Source organism: Panthera onca, chromosome E2 (genome assembly GCF_046562875.1).
Source record: "Panthera onca isolate mPanOnc1 chromosome E2, mPanOnc1 haplotype 2, whole genome shotgun sequence".
NCBI lineage: Eukaryota > Metazoa > Chordata > Mammalia > Carnivora > Felidae > Panthera > Panthera onca.
The window spans coordinates 5,084,152-5,102,748 of NC_138353.1; positions in this window are offsets into that span (position 1 = coordinate 5,084,152).

Below are 18,597 nucleotides of genomic sequence, written 5' to 3' on the forward strand. Positions count from 1 at the left end.
AGCTCTCACAGAAATTACTGTTCTTCATTTATCTCCTGGGATGCTCAGTCAGTGAGGACTCCAGACTCCTCTAGATGCTCATATTCACTTTTCCACTCAGCTACGCACACTCTCCTCTCTCCCATGTCCTACCTGTCCTCCAGCAATTTACCTTTATCTCCATTTTGATAAAGAGAAATTAGTCTTCCTAAGTCTGCATGAACACCTAGGAGGAGCATGATTTGGAGAGTAAGTTAGCTTTCATTATAGACAACTTCTTAACAAAATGGTTTAACCTATACATGTACATGTGGATTGGTATCTACTTTTTCTCTCTTTTTCTCTTCAAGTATACTTGACGCACAATGTTACATCAGTTCGATGTACAACTGTGTCATTTGACAACTCTACAGGGTTAATTATGCTCACCACAAGCGAGCTACCATCTGTCACCATACACTGCCGTTATAATACCACTGAATGTATCCCCTGTGTTGTATCTGTTATCACCATGACTTATTGATTCCCTAACTGGAAGCCTATCCTTCGCTATCCCATTTACCCATTTTGCCCATTCTCCCTCCCTGTTCCACCATGGTAACGAGATGTTTCTGCTTTTGTTGTCCTTTCTTGCCATTTGTAACAATGTACATAGACCTAGAATGTATTCTGCTATGAAACATAAGTCAAAGAATGAATAGTATGTGATATCACATAAATGTACTAATAAATAACAAAACAAATGCACAAACAAGAGGAGAAGCCAACACATGAATATCTACTTTGTTTGATAAAGACCATGGATACTCTCAAGACCTATAAAAATCGCATGATTCCACACATTCCATAAGGTAACAAGCTGGTCTGTAACTATTTTCCAATCCTGGCTGAAGATAGGAGACTCCTAGATCAAGATCTAAGAATTGTATGGCTCATGACAGCAAACACCATAAACATCTTGATCACTCTAATATCACCTGTCAGCCCCCCACCCCCAACTCCTACAGGTAGATGCTGCACATACCATGGGTTTGTGAGACCCTGGGCATAGGAAAACCCGGTATCTTCAAGGAATATCTAGCTCCTTCTAACCAGGTACCATAGAGCTAATCTGAATGATCTGGAAATCACCCAAAATGCACATTGTAGCACAAGGGATACACTCCTAACCACTCTATAAACATACCAAAATTTGTGCATCCAAAATCATGGCAGACATCTTTTTATCCAAAAGCTATCACTGTGGTTTAGATTCCTTTAGAGACAGTGATGAATTAGTTGTCTATACTCGTGTTTGGCACTAAAGTCTGTAGAACTTAACCTACACTCAGTAAAGAGAGAGATAATGGGAAACAGCTATCAGCTTGCCAACATTTTACATATGCTATATTCTGTAACATGAAATTATTGCTATTGCCAAGACCCTGCAGGCCATTCTGCTATGGAAATAGAGAAATAAGCATTCATGTCAGCAAGGAGGCACCTTGTACGTTTTTGAGTTCAAAACTGATATTGAGAATGTAGTCTCGTGAGATTTGTAATCACTACTAGAGGCAGAAAAAGATAGAGAACTAACAGAAGTCTCTTCCAAGACGACACTGATGTTAATCCATGTAAAGAAATGACTTGTTCAAGCAAATGAAGACAGCACGCTAGAATATTTTCAGAATACACTGCAATTTGTTAGCCACGTTGGAGGAAAAACAAAATAAAGATAGAAAATCTCTGTCCGTACACAAACCACCTAACACGGTTATTTTGAATACATTTCTGATTGAAATTGGAAAGATAATGATATGCTTTGAAAAAGAAAAATATTTGTGCCTGTGGTCTCTACATGAGAGGATTTCTAAAAAAGATTTAAAAAAACCCACTAGCCATCAAAAGGAATTATAGAGGACCAACATTTATGTTTCTTGATCTCAGTGGCTTACAGATATATGATCAGTTTGTGAAATTCCATTGAGATGTTCCTTTATGATCTGCACATGTGACTTCATTGAAAACAACAAACTCCTCATCAAAAAATAGAAGTCAATAGATAAGTATCAATGTACACACAGTGACACATTGAAATTAAATGTAGAAAGTAATGTCACACCGTGATTAGATTTTAAAAGCTTGCTTCAAAAAAGGGATGTTTTTATTTCTACCTAAAGCAATATGTTGCTGAGTATACCATGCCCACAGAAATAGAATGATACGTAGATCTATTTTCTGAACATGAATACAGGAAAACACAACAAATAATAAGAAGTAGATAAGGTGTAAGGAAAAAACAAACATGGTAAATCCAAACCCCAATGTCTTCAATAGAATATGAAAGATAAATAAACAATATGTTCCTGGTAACACAAAACTTTGCTTGAAGATACTACATTGAAAATTTCCTAGAACTATACCTAAAAGAGGATGATAAAATTGGAAAAATAAACAAAAAACAAAACAAAACATGTAGTCATAACCAATCAAACAAGCAGCAAGGCAATATATCATATAGAATAATCTTTAAAAGGAAGGAGTTTGTCCCTGTAGTATTACTGTTATTTTTCAATATCAAGTTACACTCTTTCAATATTCTATTACATGGATAACAAACAATTTTCGTGTATGTGTGCATATTTATACACACACATACATTTGCATTAAGCATACAAATATAAATACATGTATATAGGGAAACCTTTCTTTTCTTAGCTCATAAGACATAAAAACATTCATCACAAAGGAGTGACATCACAAAAACGGTGACAGAGTTAGTTCCCACTCAGTACCTCTCAGAGTAAGTTCAGCTGCCAACTATTCACATTAGACATCACTGGGGAAATCTCAATACCCCAAAATAACAGGTGTTGAAAAGGAATTCTTGTCCTTCCATTGAACCAATGCGAAATGTGAGTAGAACATGCTACCCTACTTTATTTTATTGGTTTCTACAACTGATAGATATCCTCTTCCTACTCAGGTCCGAATGGGTGTAAGGACAGCCCAGGCTGTGAAACATCATAGGGACATCGAGCCTAAAAACTGGGTAGGCTGTTTAGAGCAGAAATATGCTCAGTGCCGGTGACTGGTAACCAGCTTCCCTAGGAATCAGTGCTCTGAACATGGTTCGGAGCATAGACTAGACTCAACACAGGGCTGAGTGGATGTGAGGAAGGTCTCTGCCAGCTGTGGGTCAGGATCCTTGGAAGGTCACCCATCAACAATGGATGAGACCTATGTTGGGCTTATATACCTCGGATGCCCGTGCTTTGAGGAACTACCCACATGCCTTGCTGGTTCTGACTATTAGTGTCCAGTAGCCTTTGCATCTTTAACACCAACTCTGTCATGTGACATCTTCAAACAATGCCCACAATGTTCCCCTCTCCATCAACCTCCACAAAACTGGGCCTGGGAAAGTGCAGTTATCTATGGCATCCAACAGCATCTGCTCCACAGTACCACTAGAAAATTGTTTAATCATGAGTAAAGAACCTGACATCCCTCAATCCCAGAAAACCACCAGGCTGGTTCCCAAGTTCCCTTCTAGGTCACATTTGTTCATCACAAGAATTGTCCTATGATCTTGCAGTGATCAAAGGGAGCTTCTTGTCAGAGCTTTCATCACATTTCAGGGGTTTTCCATATTTGTTTTTGTAGGATCTATCTTCCTCTCAAAGCATACTATCCTAATGTTTAATCTGTCCTCATAACTCTCTCCATACCAATTGCCTGAAGAAATCCTGTAGACAATTGATTGTTTTCCTGTTCCTTCCATTTAAGTGGTGATAAGATTGTACTGAAATATTAGAGATGGGTCAACTGATCCAATTAGCAACCATTTCCCATTATATTAAAAAATTCTAGAGGTGCCTGGGTGGTTCAGTCAGTTTAGCACCTGACTTCAGCTCAGGTCATGATCTCATGGTTTGTGAGTTTGAGCCCTGCATCAGGTTCTGTGCTGACAGTGAAAATCCTGCTTAGGGTTCTCTCTCTTTCCCTACTCTGTCCCTTCTCCATTCTCTCTTTTTGTCTCCCTAAGATGACGAAATAAACTTAAATTTTTTTGAAAACTATAAGCTACTAAGAAACAAGAAGAGCCTGCATGGATTTCATGTCAGGGAGAGAATCTATCTAACACAGGAAAGAAAAGTTGTGATGGCTACATCATTGGAATGGAGACGAGGAGACAGACAAACCAGAGCAGATTTGGAAAGAAAATGAGAAAAATTTATCCTTCTATAATTCAAAGTCACTTGTGCAGCCTAGGTCAGATGTCCTTCCCCATAAGAAGAATTTATGCCAATGCTTCAGCCTAGATGTTTTTTTTAACCTCTTATCTTGGGCTGCATCATCACTCTTAACAGAATACTGTTTTCTTCCTATATTTAGAACATCTACTAAGCCCTCAGCACTGTGCATATTTGTTTCCTTCAAATAAAGGTGAACACAACCCATGACTCATGAATCTCCAAGTTTTCACCTCATCAAATTTTTTCACAAAAGTGAATATCTTGGATGAGGTCACTCCCAAGAAGGGAAAGGAATAGTAACTAAAGAAATCTTATTCAGTGTTCCTCTCCCATTGAGTAGGAAGGAAATGTATCAAATAAATTACATGGAATTTAATATACTCCCTGTAGAATTACTCCATATTCAAGTTAACATTTGAACACCACGTCATTTCATGCAAGAGAATCTTAAAATCCCTGAGCTACTCATAGAAGCAAAAGTTCATGAACATTGGAACGTGGAAATAGAATACATTCTACAAGAATATTAACCAGGTAGACAAGAGAGGATTTGCATGGGGAGATTCTCAAACCAAGATATGCAGAGATTTAGGAGACATAAATTCATCACCAAAAATGTAGAGAAGTATTCCTGTTTTTATAAATCCATAACATTTTTGGTTGTCAGGAAATTATCAGTTTTGAGATTTAAATAATCCTCATTTCAACAAATATTCCCATTCCTTCTGAAGATCTTGGTTTGCATACATACACATTCTTCTTCCTTATTAGTACTGTTATTCCAAAATCCATCTTTAGCTTAACATAATATATTGCATTCAGTGCATTTCAAAACTGTGAAAATCTGGGTTCAATATGCTCACAAAAACTACACTGAAAAAAAAAAAAACAGAACAAAACACATAGGTTAAGACTTCAAATAGTGACTAAGAATCTGTAGAGAGGTCTTAGATTTGTAGTGAATTTGTTTAATCAGCAGTTGTTAAGTAGAACCGCTGAGCATTATTTTGTGAGCCAAGGATCAATAAACAAAAAAGAAACAATTTACTACTCATAGGCCATGGTGAATGTGTACAATGTCATGAGGGGCAAGATGTAGAGGTTAAGGTTGAGTGCAGGCAGAGAGAATGTCAGGAACTGGGCAGATGCCTTTTTGGGGGTGCATGGTTGGAGGACAGTGGAGCTCCTGGGCTAAGTCTAGAATGTACAGTTAACCTCAAAATCAGTGGAGAATGGCAGATGCTTTCTGCAGGGGTCCTCTCCAAAGGATGTGCAAGGTGAATGAATATACTCAGAGTGGACACTCATACAAATGATTAGAGAATTCCTATCAGGAGCTTCTGTTTGCTTGTGACTGTGGGGCTCTTATCTAGTGAGTTTGCTACTGGGTGGAGCTAGAGTCAGTTCAAACCCACCTCCTGCAGCCAGCCTGTTTATACAAAATGGATTGCAAGGCAGAAGTATCAGGAAATTGTTCAGCTACATTCTCAATAATACTCTTATATGATCGTTATTAAAAGCTCCTAATGCCCCATCACTTACAAAAAGGAAGGTAGAATATGTAAACTTTGGGAAAATTAAGTTCAAATAACTTGAGGTTTAAGGCCACTGGGCAAAGAGATCATTAGTGATAGCATCCCACTGCTTAAACAAGTACCAGTGACTCTTGAATAATGCAGGGGTTCAGTGTACCCACCACCCATGCAGTTGAAAATCCGTGTACAAGTTTGACTCCCCAACACATCAATTTTAATAGCTTACTACTGAGAAGAAAAGTAGTCAATTAAAATATACTTCACATTTTATAGGTGTTCATTATGGTATTCCTACCATCAAGGAAACTCATCAAAAGAAAATATTAAGGAAATCAAAAGGAAGAGTACATACATTTACACTACTGTACTATAAATAAATCTTCCTGTAAGTTGGACTCACACAGTTCAGACCCATGTTGTACAAGGGTCAAGTGTACTTTGTGTTCCTGTTTACCTGCAACCTTGATGAAGATGGGGCAGGCTAAGGTTGCAGCAGGACACCACTTCTTTCATTATAAATCAGAGTTAACATATTAAAATCCATTCTGGCTTATTAATGAACAGATATTAATTTCAAATGTACTCTTAAGAAACCACTGCAAAATCACTGTATGATCCTTGGTCAAAATGCACATTAAAGTCTTTCAAGAACCATTCTTTTTCCCCATATGTATTGATTTGTGAGTTGTACTTTCCATGATGTTCGAATTAAGGCTAATTATTGAGTAAAAGTAGATTGATAATCATCTTTCATCCCTTTACAGAAGACTTAGCTATACTTTCCTCAGATATCTGAAAATCTCTTTATTTGAACTACATAACTAATATTCTTCATTTATAATAAACGCTATTATGAAGATACACTCAGATATTTATGAGCTGCTACTGTATTTTTTCTATACACTGACTGGCAAAACATTTAAATTCAGAATGTTTCTGTCTCACTTGAATGTAAAGAACAATGCCCTGAACACTTCTTGGTGACTGATATCATTGTTATATATCAATCCCAAAAAGCATCCCCATGTAGACTTCCTTCACATGTAGTACCTAACAGTGTTCTTTTTCTTTTATTTTTTTTCTTTTGTTACCATTTGCTTCAGGTACCTTTTTTTTAAAATAAAGTTTATTGTCAAATTGGTTTCCATACAACACCCAGTGCTCATTCCAAAAGATGCCTTCCTCAATACCCATCACCCACCCTACCACTCCCCATCAACTCTCAGTTTGTTCTCAGTTTTTAAGAGTCTCTTATGCTTTGGCTCTCTCCCACTCTAATCTCTTTTTTTTTTTCCTTCCCATCCCCCATGGACTTCTGTTAAGTTTCTCAGGATCCACATAAGAGTGAAACCATATGGTATCTGTCTTTCTCTGTATGGCTTATTTCACTTAGCATCACCCTCTCCAGTTCCATCCACATTGCTACAAAAGGCCATATTTCATTCTTTCTCACTGCCACGTAGTACTCCATTGTGTATATAAACCATAATTTCTTTATCCATTCATCAGTTGATGGACATTTAGGCTCTTTCCATAATTTGGCTATTGTTGAGAGTGCTGCTATAAACATTGGGGTACAAGTGCCCCTATGCATCAGTACTCCTGTATCCCTTGGGTAAATTCCAGGCAGTGCTATTGCTGGGTTATAGGGTAGGTCTATTTATAATTTTTTTAGGAAACTCCACACTGTATTCCAGTGTGGCTGCACCAATTTGTATTCCCACCAACAGTGCAAGAGGGTTTCCATTTCTCCACATCCTCTCCAGCATCTATAGTCTCCTGATTTGTTCATTTTGGCCACTCTGACTGGTGTGAGGTGATATCTCTGTGTGGTTTTGATTTGTGTTTCCCTGATGAGGAGCGACGTTGAGCATCTTTTCATGTGCCTGTTGGCCATCCGGATGTCTTCTTTAGAGAAGTGTCTATTCAAGTTTTCTGCCCATTTACTCACTGGATTATTTGTTTTTTGGGTGTGGAGTTTGGTGAGCACTTTATAGATTTTGGATACTAGCCCTTTGTCCGATATGTCATTTGTAAATATCTTTTCCCATTCTGTTGGTTGCCTTTTAGTTTTGTTGGTTGTTTCCTTTGCTATGCAGAAGCTTCTTATCTTCATAAGGTCCCAGTAGTTAATTTTAGCTTTTAATTCCCTTGCCTTTGGGGATGTGTCAAGTAAGTAATTGCTACAGCTGAGGTCAGAGAGGTCTTTTCCTGCTTTCTCCTCTAGGGTTTTGATGGTTGCCTGTCTCACATTCAGGTCCTTTATCCATTTTGAGTTTATTTTTGTGAATGGTGTGAGAAAGTGGTCTAGTTTCAATCTTCTGCATGTTGCTGTCCAGTTCTCCCAGCACCATTTGTTAAAGAGACTGTCTTTTTTCCATTGGATGTTCTTTCCTGCTTTGTCAAAGATGAGTTGGCCATACGTTTGTGGGTCTAGTTCTGGGGTTTCTATTCTATTCCATTGGTCTATGTGTCTGTTTTTGTGCCAATACCATGCTGTCTTGATGAAGACAGCTTTGTAGTAGAGGCTAAAGTCTGGGATTGTGATGCCTCCTGCTTTGGTCTTCTTCTTCAAAATTACTTTGGCTATTTGGGGCCTTTTGTGGTTCCATATGAATTTTAGGATTGCTTGTTCTAGCTTCGAGAAGAATGCTGGTGCAATTTTGATTGGGAGTGCATTGAATGTGTAGATAGCTTTGGGTAGTATTGACATTTTGACAATATTTATTCTTCCAATCCATGAGCAGGGAATGTCTTTCCATTTCTTTATATCTTCTTCAATTACCTTCATAAGCTTTCTATAGTTTTCAGCATACAGATCTTTCACATCTTTGGTTAGATTTATTCCTAGGTATTTTATGCTTCTTGGTGCAATTGTGAATGGGATCAGTTTCTTGATTTGTCTTTCTGTTGCTTCATTGTTAGTGTATAAGAATGCAACTGATTTCTGTACATTGATTTTGTATCCTGCAACTTTGCTAAATTCATGGAGTCTATCGGATTTTCCATGTATAATATCATGTCATCTGCAAAAAGTGAAAGGTTAACTTCATCTTTGCCAATTTTGATGCCTTTGATTTCCTTTTGTTGTCTGATTGCTGATGCTAGAACTTCCAACACTATGTTAAACAACAGCGGTGAGAGTGGACATCCCTGTCGTGTTCCTGATCTCAGGGGGAAAGCTCTCAGTTTTTCCCCATTGAGGATGATGTTAGCTGTGGGCTTTTCATAAATGGCTTTTATGATGTTTAAGTATGTTCCTTCTATCCCGACTTTCTTGAGGGTTTTTATTAAGAAAGGGTGCTAAATTTTGTCAAAGGCTTTTTCTTCATCTATTGACAGGAACATATGGTTCTTTTCTTTTATTAATGTGATGTATCATGTTTATTGATTTGTGAATGTTGAACCAGCCCTGCAGCCCAGGAATGAATTCGGCTTGACCATGGTGAATAATTCTTTTTATATGATGTTGAATTCGATTTGCTAGTATCTTATTGAGAATTTTTGCATCCATATTCATCAGGGATATTGGTTTGTAGTTCTCTTTTTTTACTGGGTCTCTGTCTGGTTTAGGAATCAAAGTAACACTGGCTTCATAGAATGAGTCTGGAAGTTTTCCTTCCCTTTCTATTTTTTGGAATAGCTGAGAAGGATAGGTATTATCTCTGCTTTAAACGTCTGGTAGAACTCCCCTTGGAAGCCATCTGGTCCTGGACTCTTACTTGTTGGGAGATTTTTGATGACTGATTCAATTTCTTTGCTGGTTATGGGTCTGTTCAAGCTTTCTATTTCTTCCTGTTTGAGTTTTGGAAGTGTGTGGGTGCTTAGGAATTTGTCCATTTCTTCCAGGTTGTCCAGTTTGTTGGCATATAATTTTTCATAGTATTCCCTGATAATTGTTTGTATCTCTGAGGGGTTGGTTGTAATAATTCCATTTTCATTCATGATTTTATCTATTTGGGTCATCTCCCTTTTCTTTTTGAGAAGCCTGGCTAGAGGTTTATCAATTTTGTTTATTTTTTCAAAAAACCAATTCTTGGATTCATTGATCTGCTCTACAGTTTTTTTAGATTCTATATTGTTTATTTCTGCTCTGATCTTGAATATTTCTCTTCTTCTGCTGGATTTAGGCTGTCTTTGCTGTTCTCCTTCTATTTCCTTTAGGTGTGCTGTTAGATTTTGTATTTGGGATTTTTCTTGTTTCTTGAGATAGGCCTGGATTGCAATGTATTTTCCTCTCAGGACTGCCTTCGCTGCATCCCAAAGCATTTGGATTGTTGTAGTTTCATTCTCATGTATTTGTTTCATGTTCATATATGTTTCCATATATTTTTAAATTTCTTCTCTAATTTCCTGGTTGACCCATTCATTCTTTAGTAGGGTGTTCTTTAACCTCCATGCTTTTGGAGGTTTTCCAGACTTTTTCCTGTGGTTGATTTCAAGCTTCATAGCATTGGGGTCTGAGAGTATGCATGGTATGATTTCAATTCTTGTATACTTATGAAGGGCTGTTTTGTGACCCAGTATGTGATCTATCTTGGAGAATGTTCCATGTGCACTCGAGAAAAAAGTATATTCTGTTGCTTTGGGATGCAGAGTTCTAAATATATCTGTCAAGTCCCTCTGATCCTATGTATCATTCAGGGCCCTTGTTTCTTTATTGACTATGTGTCTAGATGATCTATTCATTTCTGTAAGTGGAGTGTTAAAGTCCCCTACAATTACCACATTCTTATCAATAAGGTTGCTTATGTTTGTAATTGTTTTATATATACAGGGGCTCCTGTATTCGGCGCTTAGACATTTATAATTGTTAGCTCTTCCTGATGGGTAGACCCTGTGATTATTATATAATGCCCTTCTTCATCTCTTGTTACAGCCTTTAACTTAATGTCTAGTTTGTCTGATATAAGTATGGCTAGTGGCATGATAAATAGTTCTCCATCCCCTCACTCTCAATCTAAAGGTGTCCTCAGGTCTAAAATGAGTCTCTTGTAGACAGCAAATAGATGGGTCTTGTTTTTTTATCCATTCTGATATCCTATGTCTTTTGGTTGGCACATTTAGTCCATTTACATTCAGTGTTATAGAAAGATATGGGTTTAGAGTCATTGTGATGTCCATAGGTTTCATGCTTGTAGCAATGTCTCTGGTACTTTGTCTCACAGGATCCCCCTTAGGATCTCTTGTAGGGCTGGTTTAGTGGTGACGAATTCCTTCAGTTTTTGTTTGTTTGGTAAGACCTTTATCTCTCCTATTCTCAATGACAGACTTGCCGGATAAAGGATTCTCGGCTGCATATTTTTTTCTGTTCATCACATTGAAGATTTCCTGCCATTCCTTTCTGGCCTGCCAAGTTTCAGTAGAGAGATCAGTCACGAGTCTTATAGGTCTCCCTTTATATGTTAGAGCACGTTTATCCCTAGCTGCTTTCAGAATTTTCTCTTTAACCTTGTATTTTGCCAGTTTCACTATGATATGTAGTGCAGAAGATCGATTCAAGTTACGTCTAAAGGGAGTTCTCTGTTCCTCTTGGATTTCAATGCCTTTTTCCTTCCCAAGATCAGGGAAGTTCTCAGCTATTATTTCTTCAAGTACACCTTCAGCACCTTTCCCTCTCTCTTCCTCCTCTGGAATACCAATTATGTGTAGATTATTTCTCTTTAGTGCATCACTTAGTTCTCTGATTTTCCCCTCATACTCCTGGATTTTTTAATCTTTTTCTCAGATTTTTCTTTTTCCATAATTTTATCTTCTAGTTTACCTATTCTCTCCTCTGCCTCTTCAATCCGAGCCGTAGTTGTCTCTATTTTATTTTGCAGTTCATTGATAGCAATTTTTAGCTCCTCCTAGCTGTTCCTTAGTCCCTTGGTCTCTGTAGCAAGAGATTCTCTGCTGTCCTTTATACTGTTTTCAAGCCCAGTGATTAATTTTATGACTATTATTCTAAATTCACTTTCTGTTATATTGTTTAAATCATTTTTGAACGGTTCGTTAGCTGTTGTTATTTCCTGGATGTTTTTCTGAGGGGAATTATTCTGTTTCATCATTTTGGATAGTCCCTGAAGTGGTGCGGGACTGCGGGGCACTTCCCCTGTGCTGTCTTGAATGACTTGCATTGGTGGGCGGGGCCGCAGTCCGACCTGATGTCTGCCCCCAGCCCACCGCTGGGGCCACAGTCAGACTGGTGTGTGCCTTCTCTTCCCCTCTCCTGGGGGCAGGATTCACTGTGGGGTGGCATGGCCCATCCGGGCTACTGGCACACTGCCAGGCTTGTGGTGCTGGGGATCTGGCGTATTAGCTGGGGTGGATCAGCAAGGTGCACAGGGACAGGAGGGGCAGGCTCAGCTCGCTTTTCCTTCAAAGTTCCGCTTCAAGAGGGGCCCTGTGGCACTGGGAGGGAGTCAGACCCACTGGAGGGATTGATCCACAGAAGCACAGCATTGGGTGTTTGTCTGGTACAAGCAAGTTCCCTGGCAGGAACTGGTTCCCTTTGGGATTTTGGCTGGGAGATGGGCGAGGGAGATGGCGCTGGCGAGCGCCTTTGTTCCCCGCCAAGCTGAGCTCTGTCGTCCGGGGCTCAACAACTCTCTCTCCCATTGTCCTCCTGTCCTCCCATTCTCCAAGCAGAGCTGTTAGCTTATAACCTTCCAGATGTCAAGTCCCACTTGCTGTCAGAACACACTCCCTCCAGCCCCTCCACTTTTGCAAGCCAGACTCGGGGGCTCTGCTTGGCCGGTGGACTGCCCCTCTGCCCCGGCTCCCTCCCGCCAGTCCGTGTAGCGCGCACCGCCTAGCTGCCCTTCCCACCCTCTTTTGTTGGCCTCTCTGCGCTTGGCTCTGGAGACTCTGTTCTGCTAGTGTTCTGGCGGTTTTCTGGGTTATTTAGGCACGTGTAGGTGGAATCTAAGTGATCAGCAGGGCGCGGGGTGAGCCCAGCGTCCTCCTACGCCGCCATCTTCCCAGGATCCGTGAAAAAAATCTTTTAAATCAACTATAATATTATAGTCTTAAGGAATTAAAGCTGGGTTAGGAAGAACTAACTGCAATGGCCCCATTGAAATCAAGTGAACATTAACATCCCTGAACTCATGGAGGAGCCTCTATTTACCTGACTTGTTTGGAATGCAAAAATAGTGTTCCAGGAGCAGGTTGAAGGTTCAACATGTCCAAGATTAAGTTGTTCTTTTCTTAATATTTGAATTCGCTTTAATTTTTACCCTTTTAAAGATCATTGCTCCACCCAGACCGGTTCTCCAGCTTTCCAGGACAGTTTGAGGTGGGGGTGGGGGGTGATTTTGCCAACAATGGCCATTAGGGTAAATTTGTATGGACAGGTTTAATTGGGTAAGTAAGTCCGGACCCCATAATGATAGTGGGAGGTCAAGGACAAATGGGGCAATGGTAGTCTGGTATCCCTCCGTGTCAGTACAGACAGGAAATTTATTTCCTAACGGAAATCCTTTTCCCCTTATCCCATTAATTATCTGTGTTGTAGAGACAAGGGGGATTTCAGATGGCCAATCATGTGTCTTAATAACTGTAACATTGGCCCAGTATCAATTAGACCATTAATTGTTTGGTTTGCAATTTTTATTTGTAAAGTAGGTCTTACATGTTGTATGAGCATGGCCCAGAATGCTTCATCTTTAGGATTAGTACACTAAAACCTTTAGGGCCACGCTTAGCATTGGCAGTTGCCAGCACCCAAGAAGGTAATGTAAGAAATTATGCTATAGGGATATTTGCAGGAATCTCTGTGTAAACAGAGAAAATAAGCATGATATGAATTTCTGCAATAAAGTCAGAATCGGTAACTCCAGGTAAAAAAAATACACCCTTTAAAATGGTGCTAGGCCTCCCTAATAGAAGTCCTGTGTAACTGGAAAGCAGGAGGCTGAAAATACCTGTAGGTCCCTTCTTGACTTCCCCCACAATGTTAAGGGTTAAATTAGATGTAAGGGCCAAATCAAGTCCTGCATTGTCAGAGGTGGCAGCCAGGAGATATGAGATTGTCTAGGTTTTGATCAAAGGGGTTGTTTGTTTACTTGAGGATCCATTCCTTGGCATTCACATTCCAAATTTGGGATGCCTGATTTCCATTTGTCTTGGGGCATGGGCACCCCCTTCAAGTTTCCCTGAATTAGGGTTACCTTGGGAATCTATTCTTGATCTGCATTGATTGTCCCAAGGATATCCTGTTTTACATTTCAGGCATTTTTTAATAGAGCATTTTAGGTCTTGTTTTCCATATTTAAAATATTTTGGGGGTTTTAATGCTGAGGCTAATAACACTGCTTTATAGGATTCAGTCCCCACATTTTGACAGGCTTTAATCATTTCAGCAATATTAAGGTTTTGTCCCCTTAAGGAAGCAAGGATCTTCTGGCCATCTTGCTTAGCATTTTCCTATGCCAATTGAAGGGTTAGGACATTTTGAGCATCCACATTATCAACCTGTCTTAAGATAGCTGTTTGTAATCTTTGATTAAAGGACATATAGGGTTCATTTGCACCTTGCTGGATGGTGGCAAAAGAAACCCATGGGTGTCTGAGTGTCAGGGATACAGGATCAAGCTTTAGATGCTGCATCTGAGATCTGGGGAAAAGTTCTGTGGTCCATGTTTATTTGAGGCTATATAGGCATATAGGGACCCTCCCCCAAAAGCATGTCCATTTCAATAGGAATTCCATTCTTTAAATTCCCCTTAGCTGGGGGCACCTGGGTGGCTCAGTCAGTTAAATGTCCCACTTCAGTTCAGGTCATGATCTCTCAGTCTCTGAGTTTGAGCCCTGCATGAGACTCTCTGCTGACAACACAGAGCCTGGAGCCTACTTTGGATTCTGTGTCTCCCTCTCTACCTATGCCCTTCCCCTGATCATGCTTTGTCTCTCTCTGTCTCAAAATAATCATTAAAAAATATTTTTTAATAAATAAATTCTCAATAGCTGTAATTTATAGGCATCTTTAAATTCTTGCAACCAGAGGGAATATTGAGGAGTACTGAGAATGATTTTAAGTAAAGTTTTCCAATCCCAAGGGGTCATCTCATATCCTCCCCCTTCTTCCTCTATAATTCCCCTGGTAAAGGTGCAGTAGAGTCCATTTTCATGTATGCTTTTATGGAGCTCCTTACACACCTGGAAAGGAAGGTGATCGTGCCAAAGTGCCTGACCTTGAGCCCATAGACTAGGGAAGGCCATAGCAAAATCTTCCTATACTTGTCCTTCCTTTAACATGCGTTCTACTAGAGAAGGTGAAGGGCTTGAGGGCATTAATGCAGGATCCACTGGCAGGACAGAGGAAGACATAGAGGAAAAGGAGCGTCCTGCATATTATTGGAGTTGGGGTTAGACATATTTGTCAATGTGCCTCAGGCTACAGGTTTTGGGGTCTTAGCCCTAACGGGAGATGGAGGCATTGAATTAGGCAGAGGGACTAAGTCTTGGCAACTATTTGTATCCTATTTTTCTTGTAAAGCATGAATAGTAATATGGCATAAGGTGTGTAAACTAGAGATCATTATTGGGCCAAGAGCTTTTCCTTTTTCTTTCTTTCTTTCTTTCTTTCTTTCTTTCTAAGTAGTACCCTATGCACTCTCAATCAGCCACTTCAAGGGATCCCTTAGTGGAGTATCATGGGCATTGATGATAAATTATAAAAAAAACAATTGGGTTAAATCTTTGGGACTTTGCATCCTGATGAGTGCAAAAGCATATGGATTGCTCCTTGTGTATATTTTGCTGTTTAGATAGTGAAACTTCCATGACAAGTAAACATAAAAGTAAAAGAGACAAGAAGTTGAGGGGTTCTGCATGCCTGATTGGAAAAGGAAAGACAAGGTATATTTTGCTCATCGTGTCATGGGCACCGAGTGCCGGTAGACCCTACTTAAATGAGGTTTATGGGCACCAAGTGTCAGTAGATCCTACCTGAATGAGGGTTAGGGGCAGTGACTGCCAGTAGTTCCTACCTGAATGAGTGGATGTCCTTTTCCCTTTTTGGGGCTTGAGAGATGAACTGCATAGCTGGGAGCTACTTGATTCTGCTGGTCCCTGTTTGGACACCACTTGTAGCCATGTACTGAAGAAAAAGTTCTCAGATACTTAGACTGGGTGGATGTGCAGGGATGTCTTTGCCAGCAAAATAGCAACAGCAGCAGCCAACTGCACATACTCTCTGTTTCATGTTCACCAGGTATAAACATCCAAGAATGTTAAAGCATGGAAGGAAAACACAAAGAGCCTCAAGACATAGACCAAACACACATCTGGCGTTTACAGAGAAGCATGCAGGAAAGATGTGCAGTTTCAAGAACTGGTAGGTAGTTACAGTGGGTCAGTCTCCTAACTGGCCCCTGGGAGATAATGGGGCTCTGTTCTCATGGTGCTATCACGTCTGACAGCCTTGAGACCAGAACATCGCTGATGCTTCAGCAATTACCCCATTCACTTTCCCAGGGCTTACAATATACTTTCCAGAAATTACTTGATGCATTATGTGATCTTTTTTGGGGAATGTCTCACGTACACTTGAGAAGAATGTGTATTCTGCTTTTGGGTGAAAAGTTCTAAATATATGTGTTAAGTCCATCAAATCCAATGTGTCATTCTGAGCTGTTGTTTCCTTATAGTTTTCCTGCCTAGATGATCTGCCCATTGTTGTAACTGGAGGATTAAAGTCCACTACAATCACAGTATTATCATCTATACAGTTATTTATGTTTATGATTGATTTATATATTTTGGTATTTCCACATTAGGGTGTAACACATAGCTCCTCTTCATGGATAGACTCCTTGATGATGATATAATGTCCTTCTTTATCTCTTGTTACATTCTTTTTTTTTTTTTTTTCATTTTTTTAACTTTTATTTATTTTTGAGACAGGGAGAGACAGAGCATGAACAGGGGAGGGTCAGAGAGAGAGGGAGACACAGAATGTGAAACAGGCTCCAGGCTCTGAGCTGTCAGCACAGAGCCCGACGCGGGGCTTGAACTCACAGACTGCGAGATCATGACCTGAGCAGAAGCCGGATGCCCAACTGAGCCACCCAGGTGCCCACATTCTTTGTTTTAAAATCTAATTTGGGGGCACCTGGGTAGCTCAGTCAGTTGAGTGTCCAACTTTAGCTCAGGTCATGATCTCACGGTTTATGACTTCAAGCCCCACGTTTGGCTCTGTGCTGACAGCTCAGAATCTGGAGCCTTCTTCAGATTCTGTGTCTCCCTCTCTCTCTGCCCCTCCCTTGTTTGTGCTTTGTCTCTTGTTCTCTCTCAAAAATAAATATTAAAAAAAATTGTAATCTAGTTTGTCTGATTAGTTATGGCTACTCCAGATTTCTTTTGATGTTCATTAGTAGGATAGATGGTTCTCCATCCCCTCACTTTGAATCTGCAGCTGTCCTTAGGTCTAAAATGAGTCTTTTATAGGCAGCATACATATGGATTTATTTTTTCTTTTTAATCCATTCTGATACCCTGTGTCTTTTGATTGGAATATTTAGTCCATTTACATTGAGTGATTATTGAAAGATATGGATTTAGTGTCTGTTATGTTATCTAAGGTTTCATGTTTGTGATGATATCTCTGGTCCTTTATATTCTTGGCTGCTTTCCACTCAGTCACGCTTTAGATCTCCTGCACAGCTGGTTTAGTGGTCATGAATTTCTGTTTAGTTTTTGTCTGGAAAAGACTTAATCTCCCTTATTCAAATAACACCTTGCTGGATAAAGGATTCTTGGCTGCATATTTTTCCTATTTAGCACATTGAGTATTTCCTGCCACTTCCTTCTGACCTGCCAAGTTTCAGTGGACATGTCTGATACTCCCTCAGGTGTCTACCCTTGTAGGTTAAGGCCTGTTTGTCCCTAGCTGCTTTCAGTATTCTCTTTGCATTTTGCCAGTTTCACTATGATATGTTGTGGTGTTGACCTGTTTTTGTTGATTTTGAAGGGAGTTCTCTGTGCCTCTTGGACTTGGATGCCTGTTTGCTTCCCCAGATTAGGGAAATTCTCAGCAGTTATTTTTTCAGGTAATCTCCTGCCTTTCTCTGACTCTACTTCTTCTGAAACTTCTATGATATGGATATTGTTTCATTTCATGGATTGAAAATGTCATTTCATGGCCTTACCACATTTTTCACATATATAGTATTCTATTTGAGTATGGATCCTGTGGTGTTGAATGAGACTTGAACATAAATTAAAGGGCTTGCCAAATTCTTTATATTTGTAACACCATCTCCAATATGCATTTTCTGATAAGTAATCAGGGTTTACATTGCCTAAAGACTTAACACAGTTTTTATGTGTATCATTATTCTCCAAAATGAATTTTCTAATCTGGAGTAGGGTTGAGCTGTTCTTACAAATACTGTCAATCTTAAAATTTGTAAGGTTCGCTCCAATATGAATTCTAGGATAATGAGTAAAGATGGAACTGTGATTAAAGGACTTCTCAAGTTCTTCACTTTGCTAAGAATTCTCTTCACTACAAATTTTGTGATAGTTGAGTAAGGCTTGAGTGGTAGGTCAAGGTTTTGGAACATCCTTTACATGTATTTGGTTTCACCTCAGTATGACTTCTGTGATGTCAAGTAAGAGTTCAGTGCCTCTTCAAGACCTTGTCACATTCTTTACCTTTGTAAGGTTTCTCTTGAGTATCAATCCTTTGATTTCTAATAAGGTTTAAATTATGGTAAAAGCCTTGCCACATTCTTTACTTTTATAAGGTTTGGGTTTATTTATTTATTTATTTACTAATTATTTAAAAATTTTAAATTTATTTTAAGGTTTGGGTTTTAAAGGATTTACTACATTATTTACATTTGTAGGGTTTCTCC